This window comes from Macaca fascicularis, chromosome 17 (genome assembly GCF_037993035.2).
Source record: "Macaca fascicularis isolate 582-1 chromosome 17, T2T-MFA8v1.1".
Classification (NCBI taxonomy): Eukaryota; Metazoa; Chordata; class Mammalia; order Primates; family Cercopithecidae; genus Macaca; species Macaca fascicularis.
Window position 1 is genome coordinate 80,522,737 of NC_088391.1, and position 18,120 is coordinate 80,540,856.

The 18,120-nt window shown below is 35.3% G+C and overlaps 1 long non-coding RNA gene across 1 annotated transcript in view; it reads left to right on the forward strand.

The window, feature by feature from the left end:
- LOC135968038 (uncharacterized) overlaps nt 1-18,120 on the forward strand; it is a 152,614-nt gene that overhangs the window by 35,260 nt on the left and 99,234 nt on the right. The window contains exon 2 of the long non-coding RNA XR_010582464.1: nt 8,480-8,572. This is a non-coding gene — a long non-coding RNA (uncharacterized lncRNA). The remainder of the gene's footprint in view (nt 1-8,479; nt 8,573-18,120) is intronic.

Sequence of the window (18,120 nt, forward strand, 5' to 3'; positions counted from 1 at the left end):
TTGATTAAACTTTCTATTTTCACAAAAGGAAAGGTATGATGCTATTTTATATATCAATAATTTAAAATGATCTATGTTAATCACGTTCATTTTTTTCAAGTTCACCTAAAATTTTTAGCATTAATTTAATATTGTGAATACTAGGCTCTAGAATTTTCTACTGTTTCATTGCAGTTGCAACCCTAAGAAATGTTTTTTTTAAGAGAAGTGTCAGTTCTTAGTGCTATAGTGGAACTAATGAATGTAGTCAAAAAGCCGTGTTCTGTGACTCATAACTTATGCAATTATATCTCTTAAGGAATACATCACATTTGAAATATAACATGGTGGACTGAATAATGTTTCCTTCACTCCCACAATATCACAATCCTAATATCCAGAATCTGTAAATATGTCATCTTATAAGGCAAAGGGACTTTATAGATGTAATCAAGTTAAGGATCTTGAGAAAGGTAGATGAGTCAGATTATCCAGGTGGCTCCATGTAATCACAGTGGCCTTATAAGGAGATAGCAGAGAAAGAGGCAGAGAAAGAAGACAATGAATGATGGAAGGAAAGAGAAGGGGGGAAAAAGGCTGTCTGATGGCTAGAAGGAATGAGGACAGCCTTCAAAAGTGGGCAAAACAAGGAAATGAATTCTCTCCTAGAGTTGTAACTCCCCAATGGGTTCTTCTTGCCCACTGCACAGATAGAGCCAAGTTACTAAGACAGTGTTATCACAATAGAGAGTTTAATAAAAACAGAGTCAGCCAGACAGAAGATCAGAGTTTTAGAACTCACATCAGTCTCCCACAAAATTGGAGACTAGGGATTTTTAAAGATAATTTGGTGGGCAGGGGGCTAAGGAGTGTGGAAAGCTGATTGGACAGGTGGGGGATGAAATCATAGAGGTCAAAGTAGGTTTTTCTTTCTGTCTTATTTCCTGAGTGGGATTGTAGAATGAGTGGAGTCATTTTACTAATCTGTGTGGTGCCAGTTGGTCCATCAGAATCAGAATACAGGGTCTAAAAAAAACTCAAACACCTATCATAGATTTTACAATAGTAATATTATCCATAGGAGTGATTGGAAAGGTTAGAATTCTTGTGGCTTCTGGATGCATGACTCCTGAACCATAGTTTCTAACCTTGTGGCCAATTTGTTACTTTTACAAAGTCCGTTTGGTCCCCAGGAAGAAGTTTGTTTTGGGAAGGGGCTATTATAGTTTTTGTTTCTTAAACTATAAACTAAATTCCTCCTATTGTTACCTGGGCCTATGCAAAGTAATGAATAAAGCTAGCTTGGAGGTTAAAAGCAAGATGGGGTCGATTACACCAAGTTTCTTTCACTGTCATAATTTTCCTATGTGAACCAAAAGTAAAATTCTAAGTAAGCCCCACAACTAACCAAATGGACCTTCTTCTCAGCCAAGGGGATCCACAGGAACCTGAAAAACTAGTTCGGTCCATGACAGAGAAGGGATGAGGAGTTGGACATGTGTCATTATACTCTCCTCCCACTGGAGTTTAGGCACAAAACTGACCAGCATTAACATTAAAATAAAGGTCTTAAGACTTATAAAAGACTCTTTGTAGCAATATGATACCAAATTCCAATCTAACTCTGGTTTAACATCACATGACAGATAACAGGCCCTGAAAGAAATCAAAGTATTTTACCCCAAAATATATTTATTTGAAATATTTTGAAATGGACCTGCAAAGCTATCTCTTGTGGGAGAAATTTACATTCCGTAGAGAAATCCCCTACCCTTTCTAGGACATTTTCTGATCCTCAAGAGATTAGCTGAGGGTATAGCACCTTTTAAAGGTCTGAAACATTTCCCATCTATTGCCTGTAAATGCCACCTATGAGGCTTCATCTACATAACAAGAACCTTGGTCTCTGCAACCCCTTATCTTAACCCAGATACTACTTTCTATTGATTCCATATCTCTAGATAATAATGTAAGCCTTTCATCCAATTTCCAATCAGAAAATATTTGAATCTATTTATGAACTGGAAGCCCCCACTTCAAAAATTCTGTCTTTCCAGATTGAACTAATTTACTCCAAATGCATTGATGGATGTCTTCTGTCTCCCCAAAATGTATAAAATCAAGCTGTAACCCAACCACCTTGGATGCATGTTTCTCAAGACCTCCTAGGGCTGTGTCATGGGTCATACTCTTTAACCTAGGCAAATTAAACTTCTAAACAGATTGAGACCTGTCTCAGATACTTCTTAATTTCTATCAATGTCAGATTTTTCTCACTGTCATAATTTTTGCAAACACAGCTTCAGAGTCTCCAGAATGAACTGTCTCTGCTAATAATTAGAATTTTTCTCAAACTGATTTTTGACTTCTGACTGCCAGAATGGTAAAATAATAAATTCATGATTTTTAAAGCCATTAAGCTTGTGTTAATGTGCTTAGCAGCAAAAATAAACTAATACAGATTTGACATCAGAAGTAGGGTTTTGATGTAACAAATATCTAAAATATAGAGGTGGCTTTAGAATTGGGTGATGAGTAAAAACTATAAGAATTTCAAGAACCATCATGGCAAAAGCCTAGTATGGTTTTCTCAGACTACTGGTGAAAATGTGAATATCAAAGACCTCCAGTGAGGGCTCAAAAGTAAGTGAGAAATATGGGAATAAAAACTTACATATCATTTTAGAGAGAAACATCATTATCAAAAACCTTCTGCTGGTAGAGATATGGATATTAAGGATGTTGCTAGTAAGTACTCAGGAGGCAGTGAGGCAGGTAGAGAAACCTGTGCTTTCACATAAAATACTTAAATTATCATAAATAGACTCATAGTAGAAGTATGTTGTGAAAGACGCTGTTGATGTGGACTGAGAAGGAAATGAGGAATATGTTCTGGGAAATGTGAGGAAAGTGGATTGTTGTTATACCATGTCAGAAAGCCCAGCTGATATTTGTCCTATAGTTGTTTGGAAAGCATAACTTGTGAGAGATGGACTTGTATATTTAGCTGAGGAAATTTCCCAGCAAAGTGCTGAAGGTGAGACCTGATTTTGTCTTACTGTTTATAGTTAAATGCAAGTAGAGAGAGAGAAGTTGGGAGAAGAACTGTTAAAAAAAAAAAAAAAAAAAAAGAGTTTCCTGAAACTGCTTTTGGAGACTCAGCCTATCCAGATTGCAAAAGAACTAAAATTAGGAGACTCACTGTCAGGAAAGAGTGTAGAAAGCCAAGAGTTTGCCTGAACAACCTTTCTCTAGGATCTCAGAAGAAACAAAAGGTCACATTATGCAGTCACATGGGAGACTCTTGGACAAGATTAGGTGTATGATTTATGGATCCATTCAGACATCTCAGCAGAAAAAAAAAAAAAAATATATATATATATATATATATATATATATATAGACAAGGGCTATTTAGGAAAGACCTGTACAGAAGCCCCTTTTCTAACATAATGAACCCCCAGGCATTCATGAGAGATTCACAAGATACTTGAAAATGTAATACCAGTCACCAGTCAAGATGCTGCCAGTTTGGACCAAAAGGGACAGAGAAAGGGCTAATGATAGAAGGCTATCAGACTCCCAAAATTCTACTGACAGGAAATCGACCATGAAAATTACAAAACTGCAAACATGTACTACCTTTCATGTAAAATAAATAGTGAATCATAGCCTGGAGCCTAGGGCTCAGAATGCAGAGAAGAGAACCCAGAAGGGTGGAGCCAAAGGCCAGAGATGACTGTTCCTGGCCTTAAAGGCTAACAGAACATGTCCAGCTGAATTTTGAATTTGCTTGAAAATGATCACTTATTTTTTCTTTCATTTTCTTCTTTCTGAAAAAAAAAATTCTATAGGCAGTATTCCATGCCTATCACAGCATGACATTTAGGGTGCATATATCTTGTTTTCTAGTTTGTTGAGTGTATACTTGGCAAGGGATTTTGACTAGTATGGATCACACACTGAGTCTCTTCCATGCTAATCTAGATAATGAGATTGGTGTACTTTTTAGCTGATGGAATTTATATGAGTTTCTGAAATTGAGTTGATGCTGTAATGAGTTGTGGGGGTCTTTGGAGAGAATATATTTTGCATATGAGATAGATGTTAGTATTTCAGAAGCAAAGAATACCCATGGTTGAATAAAAAATGCCCCTAAAGGTACACACAGCTCATCTCTGTAACTGGTGAACATGTTACTTTTACATGGCAAAAGGGACTTGCAGGTATGATTAAGTTAAGGGTCTTGCTGTGGAGAGATTATCCTATGTCATATCGCCCAATGTTATAAAAGCAATGATGAATTAATGCATGTACCATTTTTTCTCACAAAGTCAATCATGATCAACGAGAAAAATTATTGAGTATTTGCTAAACATGTAGAATATAAGAAACTTTCTTAATATTTTTTATTTCTTATTAAATTATTAAAATTATATTATTTAAATTGCAATTGGAGATGGATATCATCATCCTAACATATAAAAAGCAAAACAGAAAGGAACTGCTAATTTCTATAGGTCTAGTCTAGAGATCATGTTTAGGGAGGTTGTTATATTTATGTAAATAATTGAGATCTTACAATTATTAAAAGGAGAACAGGAAGAATTAAGGCTGAAGACAAGCATTGGAAAATATAAATATTAATTTTAAAATGGAGGATATAAATGAATTAACACAAGTGACTGAGTTATTGAAGCAGATAGTAGAAGGGAAAAAATAGTGTTTTTAAAGATATCGAGGATGGAGAAAAATTTTAAAAAGAAGTCATGTAAACCAACAAAGATACAAGCTCGCAACTGTTTAAAACTTTACAAATAGAAATTGCTAGTCAAAGGTTGCACAAATTGTCTCCAACCCTTAATAGTGAGGGCTTGTAGTCAGATCAAATAGGATGGGCAGGGAGACAATCTTCTTTAGAAATTCTTTTGGCTACCTCTTTTACACAGCCATAAAATGAAAATAATCCTGTTTATACTAAAAAATGAATAGTTATTTTCTTCTTACTCAAGCATGTGAATCATTGTAACATCAATTTCTAAGGTAAACACACATAAAAATCTAAAAATTATAGCCATTAGGTTATAGATAAATTATGAAACTTTTTTTTTTTTTTTTTTTTTTTGAGACGGAGTCTCGCTCTGTCGCCCAGGCTGGAGTGCAGTGGCGCGATCTCGGCTCACTGCAAGCTCCGCCTCCCGGGTTCACGCCATTCTCCTGCCTCAGCCTCCCGAGTAGCTGGGACTACAGGCGCCCACAACCGCGCCCGGCTAATTTTTTGTATTTTTAGTAGAGACGGGGTTTCACCGTGGTCTCGATCTCCTGACCTTGTGATCCGCCCGCCTCGGCCTCCCAAAGTGCTGGGATTACAGGCGTGAGCCACCGCGCCCGGCGAAACTTTTTTATTCACATTCAATCATTTAACAAATATGAAATACATAAAATGTGCCAACCACGATGTTAGTGGAGATGATGGATTAGGCAAGTTTCCTTTCTTAAATAGCTCATGATGTAAAAGAATGGAGATTAGGAGAAAAACACATTGATATTTCAAGTGCTAATATGGTATTTGCTATCTTTTGGAGGTATCGACTAATAGCAGAAGGAACCACTATCAACCAGATAAAATAAAGGTAATTAAGATTTGAGGCTAATTTAAAAATATGAAAGAAAGTATCCCAAGTGTTCCACATCATGTTCAATGTAAATTCCTCATCATGAACTCTACTAGTTTTAGTTTATCGTAAAAAATAAATTTACTGATGCCATGGACTTTTAAAAATTCTAGCAGATCTTTAGTTGTGGCATTCAATATAATTAAATAAGCTTTAAAAACTAAAGTTCTCCAGTTTCATCCATGTTGTTGCATATGACATAACCTCCTTCTCTTTTAAGGCTGAATACAATTCATATGTTGGCTATTGTGAATAATGCAACAATAAATATGGGAGTATAGATATCTCTTTGACATGCTGATTTCAAATCCTTTTGAATATATAGTCAGAAGTGGGATTGCTGATTTGTTGTTGTTGTTTTTTGTTTGTCTGTTTGATTGATTGTTTTTTGAGACGGAGTCTTGCTCTGTCACCCAGGCTGGAGTGCAGTGGTGCGATCTAGGCTCACTGCAACCTCAGTCTCCCGAGTTCAAGCAGTTCTCCTGCCTAAGCAACCCCTAATAGCTGGGACTACAGGCACCCACCACCACACCTGGCTATTTTTTGTATTTTTAGTAGAGACAAGGTTTCACCATGTTGGCCAGGATAGTCTCAAACTTCTGACCTCAGATGATCCACCCGCCTCAGCCTCTCAAAGTGCTGGGATTACAGGCGTGAGCCACTGTGCCCAGTCTGGTTTTTTAAAAAATGAAATTCTGTCATTTGCAACAACCTAGATGAACATGGAGGACATTGTGCTAAGTAAAATAGGCTCAGAAAGACAGATACTGCATGATCTCACTTGTATGTGAAATCTGAAAAAAGGCAAACTCATAGAAGTTGAGAATGGGATGGTTCTTACCAGAGACTGGGGGATGGGAGGGGAAGGAAGGAACAAGAAATGGGGAGGTGTTGGTCAAAGGATACAACATTTCAATTAGACAGGAGGAATAGGTTTGGGGTATCTGTTGCATAGGATGATGAATATAGTTAATAATAATGTAAGGCATACTTCAAATTGCTAAGAGGTTAGATTTTTAAATGTCCACAAAACACACATACACAAATGTGAAGTGATGAATATGCTAATTAGTTTCATTTAATCATTCCATAATGTATACATATATGAAAACCACCGTACTTCATAAATGTATACAGTTATTCTTTTAATTAACAATAACATAAAACAAAGAAAGCTATTCTCAGTGTCTTATTTTCAGAGATTCTGATTTTTTAAATGAGTCTTTCAAAGTGGGAAACTGATTGGGATTGGGCAAAATTCATGGCGTAATAGTTTAGCAGTGGTGGACACAGAGGAGTGACAATCTTAAAGCAAGTTCATAAGTAAAATTTTGTCTAAGTTATCAGAAGACATGCTACCCAGATGTGCAAACTGTTTCTCAAATAGATGGGTTTGCAGAAATTTTCAGAAGCAATGAGTAAAATTATTGATTTATGGTTTTATCATGTTGGGTAGGAATTTCTTGGAAGTAGAAAATTAACTTATGTTGACACAACTGACCAAAGTTCTCAATCTTCAGTGTTAAGCTATGTGAATTCAGATGGCCTCAGTTCCTAACACTTGGATGTGTTATATTTATAGTTGAGATTTTTAATTACTGCACAAATACTAGTATTACCAATGGATTTGTGTTCTCATAACGATTTTTCTTAGTAATATAGTATATCTGAAGAGGCGTTGTTGTCTATGGTAAATACCCGAGGTTCGTTATCTCATGCCAAGGGAATCGAGAACACGGACACAAAGGTAGTGAGTTTTAGAAAAGAAGTGTAATAGGCAAAAGAAAGAGAAAAGAGAATAGCTCTCCCTCCTGCAGAGAGAGGGGCGCCCAAGTAGGTCTTTTGGTCCCTTGGTGAAGTTAACCGGGTTTTATAGACTGGCTTGAGGAGGCAGTGTCTGATTTACAGAGGGCCCAAAAATTGGTTGGATCAAGTGTGACTTTACATAGCATGTGCAAAGAAACTTGGCCACCCAACCCTAATCTTGTATTATGTAAATGAAATTTCTCCCTGGCCAGCACCATGTTGTCCGCGGTTGACAGAGACGGAAGCTGGAGCTGCCGTGTTGAACATGCCTAGCCCTGAGGTAGCCTTTTCCTATTGGCTCAGCTGCCTGGTATTCACCTGTGCAGGCTTCCAGCTTGCTTCTATGTCTGCAGCTCAATTTTACAGGCTGCTTTTTGTTAGAAAAGAAATGATTTGGGGCCGCTTTTTATTAAAATAGAAATCTTACCAAGGCCCTCCTATCCTCACATCTGCCTAAACAATTTCTTTTCAACTCCTATATCATATCGACTACATATATTTAACTATAGTATTACATTTAAACGTTTATTATACTATGCCGAATTGCTTGTTGTGTTAATTTATGAGGAGTTTGTGATTTCCCAAGTCTTCACATCTTCACTGTATCTCAGAGTTTTAAAATGTTGTGTTTCTTTGATTGCAAGAAGTTTTCATATTTGTTGGCCTTTTGTAGTTCCTTCCTGGGAATTTGTTTTTGATAGTATTTAAATGCTTTTCCTCATCAGAGTGGTTTTCTTCTAATTATTCTTGTCACTGGCACTTTAAATGTTTCCTAGTCTGTTGTTTACTTTTTATACTTACACAGTATTCATATAAGTTTTACTTTTTTTTTTATTTTAAATGAGGTTAGATTTCACTTTGTCACTGGGCTTGGGTGCAGTGGCACAATGATAGCATACAGTAACCTCAAACTCTTGAGCTCAAGTGATCTTCCCCACTCAGCCTCTCCAGGAGCTAGGACTACAGGTGTGCATGCCACCATGCTCAGCGAATTAATTTTTTCTTTTTCTTTTTTGTAGAACCAGGGTATTGCTATGTTACCCAGGCTGGTTTCAAACTCATGACCTCAAGCAATCTCCCCTCCATGGCCTCCCATAGCACCGAGATTACAGGTGAGTCACCATGCCCAGACAAATTTTACTTTTGATGTTATAAAATGTGTCCATTTTTGGTTACTCATCTTTTCTTTGCTTTTAAAAACAGTTATTTTATTTTTCTTTTCTTTCTTTTTTTTGAGATGATGTCTTGTTCTGTTGCCCAGGCTGGAGTACAGTGGCTCAAGCTCAGCTCACTGCAACCTCTGCCTCCTGGGTCCAAGCAATTCTACTGCCCCAGTCTCTTAAGTAGCTGTGATTACAGGCATGCACCACTGCACTCAGTCAATTTTTGTATTTTTAGTAGAGATGAGGTTTCACCATGTTGGCCAGGCTGGTCTCGAACTCCTGACCTCAGGTGACCCACGTGCCTTAGTCTCCCAAAGTGCTGGGATTACAGGCATCAGCCACTGCTGCTGGCCAAAAGAAATTATTTTCTATCTTAATATCATTTATTTGTCCATTTAAAATTTTCTTCAAGTTTTAAAATATTTACCATATTTATGCTTCTTACTCATTTACTGTTCTTTTTAAAAGTTAAAGATATTATTTCAATATTTATTTTAATAAATGTTCCTAAAGTTATGTATTTCTCTTGAAATACTGTCTACTTTCATTTTACAAATTTTGAAGTGAAGTACTTTAATGTGTAGTTTAGTTTAAAATCTCAAAATTGCATTTGTAAAATAAGCCAGGCACAGGAAAGCAAATTATCACATGTTCTCACTCATCTGTAAAAGCTATAAAAGTTGATCTCATGGAATTAGAGAGTAGAAAAGTAGGGAAGAGTAGGGAGATAGCGAGAGATTTGTTACTGAATATAAAATTACAATTATACTTCACATAAAATAGGAGAAATAAGTTATAGTTTCTATATAATTTTAGGGCACCTATAATTAACAACAATTTATTGTATATTTTCAAACAGCTAAAACAGAGGATTTTGAATATTTTCAAAAAAGAAATGATAAGTGTTTGAGGTGATGGATATACTGATTACCCTGATTTGATTATTACACATTGTATATCAAAATATCACACTGTAATCCATACATTTGTGCAATTAGTGTGCATTAATAAAAATAATACAAGCAAAAAATTGCATTTATGATATTTTCTTTAATTTTTGGTACACTAAAGGGAGAATGTGTGTATGTATTTAATTTTCATAGCTGTCATTGTTCTATTATTTTTGTTGTTGTGATATTTTTCTGTTTCTTATCTTTATGTTGTTAATGGTTTTTAACTCCATAGCCCTGTGGTCTCACACACATACATGCATATGCATTCATACACACAAGTCTAAATTTATTTCAGATTATATTAAATACAATATAAGTAAAATATATAGATAATACATAGGTACTATTTTACTTAATATATGTGTATTAAATATATAAATTTCAGTTTAGTACTTTTTACTCATTCTCACTTTCTAAGGAAATAACCTCATCAAGGTGTACGTTGTCAGTAAACTATATTGTCTCCTCTTACTGTATATTTCCATATGGCCAGTGTTTTCATTCTAACTCTCTTTTAAGGTAGCAACATAGGTAATTATTTATTTCCTGTCAATGAATAGCTAATCTTATTTTTCAATATATTTTATCAGTGCCTCTGCACAATTTCACTTATTTTATCTACCTATATCTAGATATAGTTTTCTTTTTCTGACATAATTATTTTAGGACTTTCTGCAAGTTTTGTGAAAGGCAATTTTTTCAGTTTGTTCATGTCTTTTGTATTCACATAATATATCTATTTCACCGTCATTCTTGAATGATTTTTCATCTGAGTATAGAAACTCCTCGAGAAATGTAACTGTTAGAGGACCTGAAATCTTCTGGTCAATGAAGCAGCATTCTGTCTTCATTCTTGATATTATGCCATACATGTAGAAACAAACCTCTCAGTGTTTATCTCTCCAACTTTTAAATACTATTTGTCAACTCTTCTTTGAGAATTTTATTTAAATTCTAATAGTCTTATGTTTAAGTCACTCAGTGTATATCCTTTAAAGTCATACTTTAACTCTTACTTACTATGCTGATTTATTGGTGGTTTATAGTTATTGTCTTAAAATTTCTTTTTCACAATGTATGCAACATAGAAATTATCCTACCTAATGCATTGCATTTTAAAAACAATTTTTGTTTCTAGATCATAAATTTATTTGGGTTTTTTAATCATTGAATTATGATAGCAATGGGAAGGAGACAAATTCCTAGACAAGAACTCGGAACTCACCAAACTGCAGGAGTGAAAGGGCTATAACACTCCCTCCTGATCACTGAACTATGAGAGTGAAGAAGCTGCAGCAATAGTACACACACACACACACACACACACACACACACAGAGTCTTATGTGCCTATATTTTCTTGCATGTTTTTGAGAATAAATATATACTTTATTTTGTTGTACTTCTTAGTATCATTTTTCTTGATAAGCCTGGCCACTTGATTTCATGAAATAAAGTGGCCAGTCTTATCAAGTAAAATATTTTTTAATTTTTATTAAAAAAATTATTGTTAAATTGGCCACTTTAAGAAAGTGGCATCTATCTATCTATCTATCTATCTATCTATCTATCTATCTACCTACCTACCTACCTACCTACTACCAATCATCTATCTCTCTGTCTTACTCTCATATACTAGTTTGTCTCTTTCTTATGTTGGTCCCCCAAGAGCCTAATTCATAGATGTGGTTTCTATTTGCAGCTCAGGATTTCCATCCTGTAATTACAACGTTGTTACAGAGCCTAGTAGCTAGGTCTAAATCTTCCTGGATTTCTCTCTCTCTCTCTCTTTTTTTTTTTTTTTTTTGAGATGGAGTCTAACACTGTCACCCAGGCTAGAGTGCAGTGGCACAATCTCAGCTCACTGCAAGCTCCGCCTCCCAGGCACACGCCATTCTCTTGTCTCAGCCTCCCTGGTAGCTGGGCTACAGGTGCCCTCCACAATGCCTGGCTATTTTTCTTTTTCTTTTTCTTTTTCTTTTTTTTTTTTGTATTTTTGGTAGAGACAGGGTTTCACCGTGTTAGCCAGGATGGTCTCGATCTCCTGACCTCGTGATCCGCCCACCTCGGCCTCCCAAAATGCTGGGATTACAGGCGTGAGCCACCATGCCCAGCCTCTTTTTTTCTTTTATCACCTCTATATATAAGTTTACAATTTTATACATATTGTGTGTTGCACTTTCAGCTATATGGGACTGTAATTTTACCTGAAGAATAGCAGTATTGCCATTTGTCAGATAATCTTCTCTGAAGTCCAATGCAAGCCGCTATTGACTGTATTTGGTACTATTGCTTCACAGGCTGTGACTTCATCTTCAGCTAAAAATTTTGTGTTCTATTCCACATGAAAAACATATAGGGTCTTACTTTGCTTTGAGGATAGCAATTGGTTTATTAATATTTTAGAATATATAAAATTGCTGTAGTTTTTCAGTATATTCTGTTATTTATGTGTTTGTTTTAGAGTTATAGCATGTACTCCTAAAGGTATCCTGATTAAGATGAATGCTTACAACCTCTCTTGGAGGATAGACACCAAGAAAATAAATCCTACTTTTGTATCTAGATGTTCATGACACAGAAAAATGGATATAAATTATGATTTTTAAAAATGTGGATGAAATAGGAAAAATTACATTGTTTGCATGTATTCTGCATTTTAATGTAGTTTTTCAAACAAAAATAAAAATTATTTAGTAATCCCTAATTTTATGACATACAAATGTTACAGGAAGAAGATCCTATGAGCCTATGGCCTGTGTATTAAATGTAGCTGTGAATTTCAGAAATTAAGCCTCTAGAATACATATTGAGCCTAAATATATAAATAATTCTAAATTGAGGAGTCACAATGTTAAATTTCCATGATAAATCTCAGTGAGTGCATAAAAAACTAATGTACATGATATGTCGTATAGTTATGAGTAAAATCATTATTATGTGATATTGTTAAAATAAAATTTTGAACATTTAAACTGTATTTTTGTTCTTAATCTTATTGTAATTTTTTTATTGTAAAAGATATGAAAATTTACAAAGGGTTAGTTCTAAAAGTGCTCGACATTTTGTGAAACTGTAAGACTCCAAACTCAAGCACATCTTATTTCTATAAGGTAGTGTTTAAACAAATGTATAAATTTTCACTGTTCTCTGGAGGTAGCAATTAAGCTTCCCCCTGATTTCCATAGGACTTTATGACACTACACTCAAACATCTCTGGTAATAGTAATACAATTCAATTAATAAAATGGACAGTACTACTTGGTTTTCTACCATTATCAACTATATCTAATTTTTGGCATATTGCTAAACTCTATACAGGTTTACTTTTTACTGACATATTATATGCCTGAAGTAAATTTATGTTGACTATTATATGCATATTGCCATAAAATAATGAAGAAATATATACACACAAAAAGAAAAGTTATTTTAAATCTCACTAGCCAGAGAGTAACATTATTGATACATTGCTGTTTTCCATTTAGCCTTTTTTAAAAATGAGCATGTATATACAGGCATACCACAGAGATACTGTGGGTTTAGTTCCAGACAACTATAATAAAATGACTCTCATGAGCTTTCTGAGATTTCTCAGTGCATGTAAAAGTTATGTTTACACCATACTGTAGTCTATTAAATGTGCAACAACATTATGTATATAAAACCAATGTACATATATTAATTTAAAAATAGTTTACTGCAAAAAATGCTAACAATCATCTGAGCCTTCAGTGAGTCATAATCTTTTTGCTCTGGAGGTTCTTAACTCAATGTTGATGATTGCTAACGGATCAGGATGACAGCTGATAAAAGTTGGGTTGGCTGTGGAACTTTCTTTTTCTTGTTTTTTTCTTTTTTCTTTTTCTTTTTTTTTTTTTTTTTTTTTTTTTTGAAATGGAGTCTTGCACTTTCACCCAGTCTGGAGTGAAGTGCCACGATCTTGGCTCATTGCAAACTTCACCCCAAAAATTCAAGCGATTCTCCTGCCCTAGCCTCCCAAGTAGTTGGGATTACAGGCAACTGCCACCATGCCTAGCTAAATTTTGTATTTTTAGTACAGACAGGGTTTTGCCATGTTGGCCAGTCTGATTTTGGACTCCTGACCTCAGATGATCCACCTGCCTTGGCCTCCCAAAGTGCTGGGATTACAGGCGTGAGCCACCACACTTGACCTGGCAATTTCTTAAAATACGACAACAGTGAAGTTGGCCACATCATTTGACTCTTCTTTTCATGAATGGTTACTATGTAACACGTGATGATGTTTGCTAGCATTTTCCCCACAGAAGAACTTTTAAACCTGGAGTCAGTCATCTCAATATCTGCTGCTGCCTTATAACATCTGCTGTTACTCCCTCTGTTAAAGTCTTGGACCCCTCAGTCACCCATGGAGGTCAGAATCAACTTCTTCCAAACTGCTGTTAATGTTGATATTTCAAACTCCTCTCGTGAATCACAAATGTTCTTAATGTCGTCTGGAATCTTTTCCAAAAGTTTTCAATTTACTTTGCCCAGATCCAATAGGGGAATCATAATCTATGGCAGCTATAGCCTTATGAAATCTACTTCTTAAAAAATATAAACTTGAAAGTTGATACATTGGCTGCAATATGGACATTGTGTTAGCAGGCATGAAGACATTCATTTTCTTTTACTTGTCTATCAGAGATCTTGGGTGACCAGGTGCATTGTCACTGAGCAATATTTTTTGAAAAGAATCTTGTTTCCTGAGAAGTAGGTCTCAATAGTGGGCTTAAAATATTCAGGGAACCATGCTGGGAACAGGTGTGCTGTCATCCAGGCTTTGCTTTTTCATGTATACAACACAGGCAGAGTAGATTTAGAGTAATTCTTAAGAACTCTAAAATTTTTGCAATGATGAATGAGCATTGGCTTCATCTTGAAGCCACCAGCTGCATTTGCCTCTAATAAGAGTCAGCGAGTCCTTTAAAGCTTTGAATCTAGGTATTGACTTATGCTCTCTGGCTATGAACATCCTAGATGACATTTCCTGACTTAAGACTGTTTCTTCTACATTGAAAATCTGTTGTTAGCCTCCTTCCTCAATTATCTTAGCTGGATATTCTGGATTACTGGATTACTTACCACACCTTCTCCGTCAGCACTTGCTGCTTCACCTTGCTTTTTTATGATATTGAGAGAGCTTGTTTTCTTAAACCTCATGGCCATCCTCTGTTAGCTTCAAACTTTTCTTCTGCAGCTTTCTCACCTCCCTTGGCCTTCACAGAATTAAAGAGAATTAAGACCTGTCTCTAGATTAGACTTTGGTTTAAGAGAATGTAGCTTGTTTGATCTTCTATCCAAACCTTTAAAACTTCCTCCATGTTAGCATAAGTCTGTTTTACTTCCTTATCATTCATGTGTTTGATGGAGTAGGACTTCTAATTTTCTTCAATAACTTTTCATTTTCATTCACAATTTGATGAAATGTTTGGTGCAAGAGGCTTAGCTTTTAGCTTATTGCAGCTTTCAACATGCCTTCCTCACTAAACTTAATTATTTCTATCTTTTCATTGGAAGTGAAAGATGTGTGACTCTTCCTTTCAGTTGAACACTTAAAGGCCACTGTAGGGCTGTTGATTGGCCTAAGTTCAATTTGTTGTCTCTTAGAAATAGGAAGGTCTGAGGAGAGGCAAGAGAGGAACGGCCAGTCAGTGGAGCAGTAAGTACAGAAAAAATATTTATGGATTAAGTTCACCACCTTAAGGTCAGGCACGGTGGCTCACACTTGTAATCCCAGCATTTTGGGAGGGCTAGTTGGGCAGATAACTTGAGTTCAGGAGTTCGAGGCCAGCCTGAGCAACACAGTGAAACCCTGTTTCTGCTAATACAAAAATTAGCTGGGTGTGGTCGTGTATGTCTGTAGTTCCAGCTACTCAGGAAGCTGGGGTGGGAGGATCACTTGAGCCCAGGAAGTCTAGGCTGTGGTGAGCCATTATTGCCACTGCACTCCTGCCTGGGCGACAGAGTAAAACCTTGTCTCAGAAAGAAAAAAAAAATTACCATCTTATACGGGTGTGGTCAGTGACATACCAAAAACAATCACAGTAGGAACATCAAAGACTGGTCAACCTATAATAATAGAGAAGTTTGAAATACTCTTGAGTATTATCAAAATGTGACACAAAGACCCAAAGTAAAACAATGCTGCTGAAAAATGGCACAGATAGACTTGCTTAATGCAGAGTTATCACAACACTTGAATTTGTAAAAAGCACAATATCTATGTGCTTACTTACTGAGTTGATATAACAGTTTATCAGGGCATTAAAGGAACAAGCTATGAAGCACAATAAAGTAAAGCACAATAAAACAAGGTATGCCTTTGTATCTAATTTAAAAGTATGTTTGACTACTTTTTACCTAAGCAATTTCTCATGCTATAAAATATTTGCCGTTAGTGATGTTCTTAGCATCATTATATACTGGTATGTAAAGTGATAGCCACATACTTGTGTGCAAGAAAGCAGTAAGTTATCTACTGTGAATTTAGGCTGTCTTTCAAAAAAATATTGTCTCTATTTTTATATCCTAATTATATACTTTTAAAATTAATGTTTATGTATTTTTTTTCTAGTGCATAACACAGAGATTCAGTAAATATTTGTTGGAAGCTTGTTCACATTGTTGTGTGCTGGCACTTCTTTTTATGGAGTCAAGATGTATGTGTTCTCCTTTATTAGTAATTGAGTGATAAGTATATGTTATCTAAGTTTATGATATTTTTCAGTATCTACTTCAATGGTTACAATAATTATTTTTCAGAAATAGCCCTGGCTTAGATGTCTTATTTCTAAGAAGAGCCACTGTATCTAAAAACAGTCTTAGGGCTTTCATAAGTGGCGGTCCCAGTTAAAGGAATCACTATGCCCAGAGGAACTCAAGGCTACAGGTACTGTCACATTATTTTTGCTTCTTCTAGGCCAGATGCAATTTTCTCATCAGATGTCTTTTCATCATAAACAATGCTGCGTAGTTATTGAGTTGACATAACACTTTATCAAGGTATTATTAGAGGAACAGGGCTAAGCAGTTAATTACAGAACCAAAGTTTACATAGGAGAGGAAAGGGTCATGTTAACCATCTGCCCACACAGAACTATTTTGCTTTTTTGAGATTTTGGTCTCTACATCTTTCTTGACAAATTTCTTTCTACCATTTATATAGATATATATGCATGTGTATATATATTTATATGCATTTATATTTATATATGAATGACATATATTACATATGATATAGTATATACATTACCTAATTTTTTGTTTTATATATATGTATAGTGTATATATATCGGTGTCTTGAAATGAAGATTGAAATTATTTCTCTTAACAGTTTTTAGGAAATAATCTATTCATGTTTCTTGCATTTCTGATATACTCTTTCAGCACTGAGAAGACAAATTCAGTTATAATATTAATAAGATCATAAAAGATATATTTCATATATTTTATTGTTGTAAACAAATCTGGAAATTTTTCTAAATATTAGCTTTTTGTTTTTATTTATACCATGTTACTTTCTTACCTCCAGTTCTTTGTAACATAATACTTCTTTGTTTTCAAAATTCTTTCTCTGTTCATTATGGGTAACTCCTAGTCATTCTTCATGACCCACCTTAGGTTTTACTTTCTTTTCCTTTTCTTTCTTTTAGAGACAGAGTCTCGCTCTGTCACCCAACCTGGAGTGCAGTGGTGTGATCACACTATTGCAACCTTGAAATCTGGGGCTCCAGCAATCCTCCCACTTTAGCCTACTAAGTAGCTAGGACTACAGGCAGGCACCACCAGGGCCAGTTGATTTAAATTTTGTTTTTGTTTTTTTTTTGTAGAGAGGAGTTCTCACCATGTTGCCCATGCTTGTCTCTTGGTCTCAAGCAGTCACAAAGTCAAATTCCTCCCAAAGTGCTGGGATTACAGGCATGAGCCACTGTGCCTACCCAGGTTTTACTTTCACAAGAAACTTTGGTTTCTCATTTTTATAATGAAAGTTCTAGCTTCAATAAACCTATTGTTTCTTCTATATTTAACATTCTATTTTAGTTATCTTGACTTCTCATGACTTGCTTTTATCACTATATGCCTGTTTCTTGTGTTTCTAAGTAGATGATGAATCTGATGTCATTCTGTTTAGGTTCAGATACAATTGACTTAAAGCCCTATTTCCACCCTGTGGAAACCCCGTGCCCTTGCTAAATCTACTCTGGATTTACTAAGTTTGTATGTTTTCAAGGAAAGTTCAGTCTCCTGGCTTTTTTTTTCATGAATAATAACTCTGCACTGTAACGTTAATACAAAGTTAATTCTCAGCTATTTGCTTTAATTGCCATGCAATAGTCAAATAAGCAAACAAAATGTCTAACATTTACATATAATTGCATTTGAAATATTATAGTAAAATGTGATAGTGAATTGTTTGTGTTCAAAGTAAAAGCATTAGAAAATGGTATTAGAAACCAACATCTATGTGCTAGGTTTGCTCATCACAGCTGTGCATCCTCATTTTTAGTTCCTCTTACTA